This window comes from Dipodomys spectabilis, unplaced genomic scaffold (genome assembly GCF_019054845.1).
Source record: "Dipodomys spectabilis isolate Male_0828 unplaced genomic scaffold, ASM1905484v1 ptg000304l, whole genome shotgun sequence".
NCBI lineage: Eukaryota > Metazoa > Chordata > Mammalia > Rodentia > Heteromyidae > Dipodomys > Dipodomys spectabilis.
Window position 1 is genome coordinate 645,114 of NW_024870981.1, and position 8,161 is coordinate 653,274.

At 35.9% G+C, this 8,161-nt stretch overlaps 1 non-coding gene across 1 annotated transcript; it reads right to left on the reverse strand.

The window, feature by feature from the left end:
* Positions 1 to 288: 288 nt before the first annotated feature.
* On the reverse strand, positions 289 to 394 carry LOC122127616. Its single transcript, XR_006151218.1, has one exon. It is a non-coding gene; the product is annotated as a U6 spliceosomal RNA (small nuclear RNA).
* Positions 395 to 8,161: the final 7,767 nt, after the last annotated feature.

Here is an 8,161-nt window from a genome sequence, read left to right on the forward strand (position 1 = left end):
TCTTGACCCATTCTTCTACTGAGGGGCATCGGGGTTGGTTCCATATCTTAGCTATGGCAAATAATGCTACAATAAGCATTGCTGTGGTGGTTGTTTTAGTATGGACTTGTTTGTGATCATTTGGATGAATGCCCAAAAGTGGGATTGCTGTGTAATAGGGGAGCTCTATGTGGAGTCTTTTGAGGAACCTCCAAACTGCTTTCCAAAGTGGATGAACAAGTGTACACTCACACCAAGAATGCAATAGGCTTCCTTTCTGGCCACATCCATTCCAGCATCTGTTGTTTTAAAAATATGGAACGATTCACTAAGTTGCATGTCATCCTTGTGCAGGGACCATGCTAATCTTCTCTGTATGTTCCAATTTTAGTGTATGTGCAGCCAAATTGAGCACAGAACATTTTTTTATATGTAAAGTGTAATTGATTTTCTTAAACTACACAATTCAACAAAAATAAGTTAAAAAGAATTGTGAAATTTTAGAAACATGTATTTCTTACATAAGCACACATTTAAGAATAAAGTCAAGATTGACATGCCAAAAACAAAATAATTCCAGATATTTGTTGTTCATGAGATGTATAGGAAGAAGAATTCAATTATTCTACACAAGGCACCTGTCATAATGATCATTGCAGCAAATGTTAAGGTTTGTTAAAAGTTTTAATGTTTTAAATATGTTTCATTTTGGGATTTGCTTATATATGGCAAAATCAAGACTGTTTGCAGGTCATAAAATTTTTCGATAAAGTATATAATTTTTCTGGTAGTATGTACTAGTAAGTATGTACATTTCATAGTTTATAGAAACTTTACTAATAATAAGTTGCAAAGACTGTGTAAAGAAGCAGAGTGAAGAGGTAAAATTTTAAGTACACAGTTTCTGTTAAAACTTTAGGGCTCCCTTACGTTATATGTTTGTGATGAACAAATAATGATTTAAGCCACATACAAATGGTGAGATGAACTATAAATAGTAATCTTAGTGGGTAAATTTAAAAGCTACTCATAGCTTTATCCAGATTTAAATGTATAAGAATATGAGAAAATAGTAAAATCAACTGTGTACACTTCAAATACTGAAAACCCTGGTAATTGTTTTCTTTTTTATTTTAGTAATCATTAATATTTAATTATTGTTTTCTTTATTTATAGCATTTTTTCCTTGTTGTAATATAATACAAATTTTTGTGAGTAGTGATTAAGAGGTACTTTGAGAATATTATTGGGATGGCCATAGCATATTTTATAGGTGCATGTGAATGTACAAAGAGCAAAAGTAAAAACAAAATACTGATTAAAAATTTTATCAAGTAGAGCCTGAATCAGGAGTGTTGATAAATGTCCACACCTAAATCTTAACCCTAAGCTGAAGTAGTGTTATTACAGAATTGAGGCTACAAAATTGTTTTGTTTTGTTATGTTTTTTTTTTTTTTTTTTTTTGCTTTGGTTTTGTTGGTTGTGGGGCTTGAACTCTGGGTCTTGGGTACTGTCCCTCAGCTCTTCAGCTCAAGGCTAGCGCTATCACTTGATCCACAACACCACTTTCACATTTTTCTGCTTATGTCGTGCTGAGGCATGAAATCCAGGACCTCATGCATGCAAGGCAAGCACTCTACCACTGAGCCACCTTCACAGCACCTGAGAAACTGTGATTTAAAAAATCATCTGAACAATATTTGCTTTCTGCTTTGGGTTATATAATGAAATATGTGAACACATTTTTATATTTTCGTGAATTGTTATACTTTTAAATTTATACTAACTGCAGCCAATTTATCCTTTTCAAAGTCAAGAAATATTTCTGAGAGTTTGCTTCTGTGAAGAATGTTTTTGCATTTATAATTTCTTCTGAGTCATTTTTATTTTTTATCAAAATCATTTTACATTTTATGTTGATGAGTTATCATACATCAAATACCTTCAAATGTATATGTAGAGTCTCAAGATAGCAGTATGAATATTCTCATAAACCTCTTGTTTATCTGTTACACACTATAAGTATTATGATATTTTTCTCTCTCTTTCACTCTCTCTCATTTCCGCTCTTTCTCTTTCATGCTCCTTGTCTGCTACTTAGAATTTCTGCTGGTCTACTATTATCCTTCAGGGTCCACTGGTTTTGTGGGAACATGATAAGGACCATCAGTTACCCTTGCATTCTTCAAGAGTTATAACAGTGACGTGAAATTATTCTTTGCCATTCTAAATGGCAAAACAACAGATCTAGGAATTCCTTTTCACTTTTAGTACTATTATAAATTTTATCTCATACGAATCATTGAGACTGATAAGATACTTTTAGCCTGGGTCCTAAAAATTCTTTTTCTTTTATTATCAGTAAGTAACAAAAACAACGCTATCCTATGGAAAGTAGGCTGAAGTTGTTCACAGGGATGAAAAACAAGGTAATGGGGGAAGTGAGTACAAAGGATACACCTCATATAGCACAGATACTTAGAGCAGTTTATCATGTACACTTTGTGATAAGGACAATGCGCTGGGAATTCTAGATTAAATCAATGAACACCTGATATATATGAACATATATTTATGTTTGTATATTTATTTATATATGCATATATGTGTATATCGGCCCATATATGTAAACATGAATGTTACTATACACACAAATACACACATATGTACACACATGTACACATGCACAAATGGAAAAAGACACATACATAGCAAACATAAATTTTACTAGTTGTTCAATATGCCTTAGACAGACTGCTTGGAAATAAATGTGTTGAAGATGTATTTGTCTCTAAGAGTTCTTTTACCACTCCTCTTACCTCTTCCAACTTGTAGGTTTAGAGATATTCGACTTGAAAAATGCAGTACAAGTGATAGCAAGTCACTCAGAAATCTCAATAAGTATAGGTCATATGATGTCTCCCTGCTCACCATGGAATCCTTGCTCTTGTAGACACTCTCAACAGCCAAATTAGTAGGACAATATCCTTGTTAAGAATAAAGTTATAAGGCTTTAAATGGCATCCTTCCTTGGGCTCTTTTCCAACAGCCAGCATCAATTCTTAAGCAGATGAGTGACTCCTCAGAAGACTGGAGCGCAGGTCAAAATTTAACCAAACCATATGAAATATCTAAAGTGAAAAATGCTGACTGAGGTTGTGCCGATGTCCTGGCAACGAAAATAAGAAAAAAGAAAGTTTTTTATGTATTAAAATTTGAGAATAATTTGTAACCTGTCAATAAATGTGTAGAACACAATTATACCAGCTCACAAAAGATGATGTGCATTTCATTTATGTGCTTTTGGACTTGGAAAGTGTTTTTAAGTGTGTCTACACAAGTAGAATCAGCATGAAACAAGCCAGCATTTCTTCATTTAAGACACAAGGAAAGTATACAGGTTGACCCATTGGAACAATGAGATTTGCAAGATAATATTAGAGGGGGATGTACGGAGGTGTTGGGGATGTGTGAAGGTAAGGAATAGTAGGGGAAAAACAAAGGAGGTTGTAACAATGCTCAATAAAAATGTACTCATTACCTTACTTATGTAACTGTAACATCTGTGTACAGTATCTTTACAATAAAATATATATTAAAAACGTACAAGGAAAACTTACTTATAGTAAGTTGTATTTGTCACTCAATATAAGTAAGGTATTGGTTTTAGGAGCACAGGCATATTAAAATTTTGCAAGCTCAAATTCTCTACATAAACACAGTTTTTATCATTTTCATTAGAATCTGCCCACAACCTACTGCAGTGTAATTTCTGTGAAAAATTTTACTACATTCTATGTTTGTAATGGAAAATAAAATATTTTCACTATCAACAAATACAAATTTATTTTATTTTTTTTTCTTTGCCATTCTTTTTTTGTTTTTAAATTTTATTTTATTTTATTTGAGAACATACTGTACAGAGGGGTTACAATTACATGGGCAGGAAAATGCATACATTTCTTACCAAACATTGCAGCCTCCTCCTTTGTTTACCCTTCACCTCCCTTCCCAGCCTCCCCCCTCCCCCCCACCCAATCGTACCTCCCCTCCCCACCCCCCACCGACATTGTAAAGCTGGTTTTGACATGACATTTTGTACTTCTCATTGTTGCAACAGGTCCACCTGAATCCTTAAACGACTTGTTTTTCCCCGTCTCCTCCACATGTTATACTGACATCAATATAGTGAAAGCGGGGGTTACACTGTGGGGGAGGGACATACAAAGCAACAAAGAAATAATCTTATAAATGCGTTAGAAACACATGCATGAAAGAAACAAAAACATTAAAATACATATTTGAGGGTTCGTTTTCCTAACATCACATTCTCTGACTTTTTCAGCTTGACTCATACCTATACTAGATATTGCAAATAAGGGAAACCATGGGACCTATGTTTCTTTGGGCCTGGCTTACTTCACTTAATATAATTTTTTCCAAGCCTTTCCATTTCCTAACAAATGGGGCAATGTCATTCTTTCTGATGGAGGCATAGAATTCCATTGTGTATATATACCACATCTTCTTGATCCATTCATCTACTGAGGGGCATCTGGGTTGGTTCCATATCTTAGCTATGGTAAATAATGCTGCAATAAACATAGTTGTGCTGGTAGCTTTAGTGTGGCCTTGTTTGTGGTCATTTGGGTAAATGCCCAAAAGTGGGATTGCTGGGTCATAGGGGAGCTCTATGTGAAGTCTTTTGAGGAACCTCCATACTACTTTCCAAAGTGGTTGAACAAGTTTACATTCCCACCAACAATGAAGTAAGGTTCCTTTCTGTCCACATCCCCTCCAGCATCTGTTGTTGTTAGAGTTCTTGATTTTTGCTGTTCTAACTGGAGTGAGGTGATATCTCAATGTTGTTTTGATTTGCATTTCTTTTATGGCTAGGGATGTTGAACATTTCTTCATGTGTCTATTGGCCATCCTTCTTTCTTCTTCAGAGAAGCTTCTCTTTAAGTCTTTCGCCCACTTACTTATTGGGCAGTTGTTTCTTTGAGGATTTGTTGTTGGGGGGTTTAATTTTTTGAGTTCCAAGTATATTTTAGATATGAGACCCTTGTCCGTTGTATGGCTAGTAAAGATCTTCTCCCAATCCGTGGGCTTTCTATTGATCTTGCTAGCTATGTCATTTGCCCTGCAGAAGCTCTGCAACCTTATACAATCCCATTTGTCCAACCTTTCTTTGATTTGTTGTGTTTCCGGGTCTCTATTCAGAAAATTTCGGCCTGAGCCGAGGAGACCCAGGGTTTCTCCTATTCCATCCTGTAATGTTTTCAGAGTGTCTGCTTTGAGTTCAAGGTCTTTGATCCATTTGGAGTTGATTCTGGTGCAGGGTAATATATAAGGATCTAGCTTTAGTTTTCTACATGTTGTTAACCAGTTTTGCCAGCACCATTTACTGAAGAGGCTGTGTGTCTTCCAATCTATTGTTTTAGCTCCCTTATCGAAGATTAGATGGCTATAGGTCTGTAGGTTCATTTCTGGGTTTTCAATTCTATTCCATTGGTCCTGAGGTCTGTTCTTATGCCAATACCAAGCTGTTTTGATTACTATGGCTTTATAGTAGAGTTTGAAATTTGGTACTGATATTCCTCTAGCAGTGTTCTTTCCGTTGAGGAGCGTTTTTGCTATTCGGGGTCTTTCATTGTTCCATATGAATTTTTGGATTGTCTCTTCTATTTCCTTGAAGAATGAGGTTGGAATTTGGATAGGTATTGCGTTGAATTTGTAGATAGCCTTGGGAAGTATTGCCATTTTCACAATGTTAATCTTTCCAATCCAGGAGCATGGGAGGTTTTGCCATTTTTTAAGTTCTGTGTTGATGTCCTTTTTCAAGATTTTAAAGTTTTCATCATAGAGGTCCTTCACCTCTTTAGTTAAGTTAATTCCTAGGTATTTTATTTTTTGTGGGGCTATTACAAATGGAGTTGCTTTCCTAATTTCAACCACACTTTTCTCATTGTTGGCATACAGAAAAGTCATTGATTTTGGGGGGTTAATTTTATAACCTGCTACTTTGCCAAAGTTTTGAATCAGCATGAGTAATTTGGGAGTGGAGTCTATGGGATTCTTTAAATACAAGATCATGTCATCTGCAAACAGGGAGAGTTTTATTTCTTCTTTCCCTATTTGGATCCTCTTTATGTCTGCATCTTGTCTTATTGCTGTAGCTAGGCATTCTAATACTAGATTGAAGAGAAGTGGAGAGAGTGGGCATCCTTGTCTTGTTCCTGAGTTAAGAGGAAATGGCTTTAGTTTTTCACCATTGAGTATAATGCTGGCTGTAGGTTTGTCATATACAGCCTTTATTGTATTGAGGAATGTTCCATGGATTCCTAATTTTTCCAAAACCTTCATCAGGAAGGGGTGTTGGATCTTGTCGAATGCTTTTTCTGCATCTATTGAGATAACCATATGGTTCTTATTCTTGCTCCTGTTGATGTGATGAATAATATTAATTGATTTGCGTATATTGAACCAGCTTTGCATCCCTGAAATGAATCCTGTTTGATCGTGGTGTATGATTTTTTGGATGAATTGTTGAAGTCGATTGGCCAAAATTTTGTTGAGAAGTTTTGCATCAATGTTCATCAAAGAAATGGGTCTATAATTCTCTTTCTTTGATGAGTCCCTGCCTGGTTTTGGGATGAGGGTTATGATGGCTTCATAGAATGTGTTCGGTAGTGAGCTTTCTCTTTCAATTTCATTGAAGAGTTGGAGGAGTATTGGTGTGAGCTCTGCTTTGAAGGCCTTGTAAAATTCCGCTGTAAAACCATCTGGTCCTGGACTTTTCTTAGCTGGGAGGTCTCTTATTGCTTTTTCTATTTCAATGCTTGATATGGGCCTGTTAAGCTGGTTTAACTCATCTTGGTTTAGTTTTGGCATGTCAATATTTGCTAGGAAGAGGTCCATTTCTGTCAAGTTCTCAAACTTATTAGCATAAAGTGTTGAGAAGTATTCCCTTATAATGTTCTGAATCTTGGTTGTTTCCGTGCTGATGTTTCCATTCTCATCTCTGAGTTTATTAATTTGGGTGTGTTCTCTTCTTTTTCTGATAAGATTTGCTAAGGGTCTGTCAATTTTGTTAAGTTTTTCGAAGAACCAACTCTTTGTTTTGTTGATTCTTTCTATAGTTTTTTTGGATTCTAATTCATTCAATTCTGATTTAATTTTATTTCTTTCCGTCTACTGGATTGGGGTTTATCTTGCTGCTCTTTTTCAAGGAGGTTTAGGTGTGTCATTAAATTGCTAGTTTCAGATCTCTCCAATTGGTTGATGTAGGAGCTCAGAGCTATAAACTTGCCTCTGAGTACTGCCTTTGCTGTGTCCCAGAGGAGCTGGTAATTTGTGTGCTCATTTTTGTTGAATAGCATGAACATTTGAATTTCCTTTCTAATCTCTTCCATGACCCACTCTTGATTCAACAGTGTGTTGTTCAGCCTCCATGTGATACCGGACTTTCTTTGGTGGCTTTTGGTGTTGAGATCTAATTTTACTCCCTTGTGGTCAGAGAGAATGCAAGGTATAACTTCAATGTTTCTGAATTTAGACAAGTTTGCTTTGTGGCCTAAAATGTGGTCTATTTTAGAAAACGTTCCATGTGCTGCTGAGAAAAACGTGTATTCTGATGCTGCTTTGTGAAATGTTCGGTAGATGTCTGTTAGGTCTAGTTGATCTATGCAGCTGTTTAGATCTGCGGTTTCTCTGTTGAGTTTTTGCCGAGTTGACCTATCTAGTGGGGAGAGTGGTGTGTTAAAATCCCCAACAATTAATGTCTTTGGATCTATATGGGATTTGAGGGAAAGTAGTGTTTCTTTGATAAATTTGGGTGCTCCATTGTTTGGCGAATAGATATTTAGAATTGTAATATCCTCCTGAAGGAGAGATCCTTTAATTAGTATGTAGCGACCTTCTTTATCTCTTCTCACGAATTTTAATTTGAAGTCTATTTTATCTGATATTAATATTGCAACTCCCGCCTGTTTATGGGGGCCGTTTGCTTGGTAGATTTTGTTCCAGCCTTTAACATTGAAAATGTGTTTGTTTTTACGGGCAAGATGTGACTCCTGCAGGCAGCAGATAGAAGGGTCTTGTTTTTTAATCCAACTAGACAGTCTATGTCGCTTAATTGGAGAGTTCAGTCCGTTAACGTTAAGAGATAGGACTGAGAGG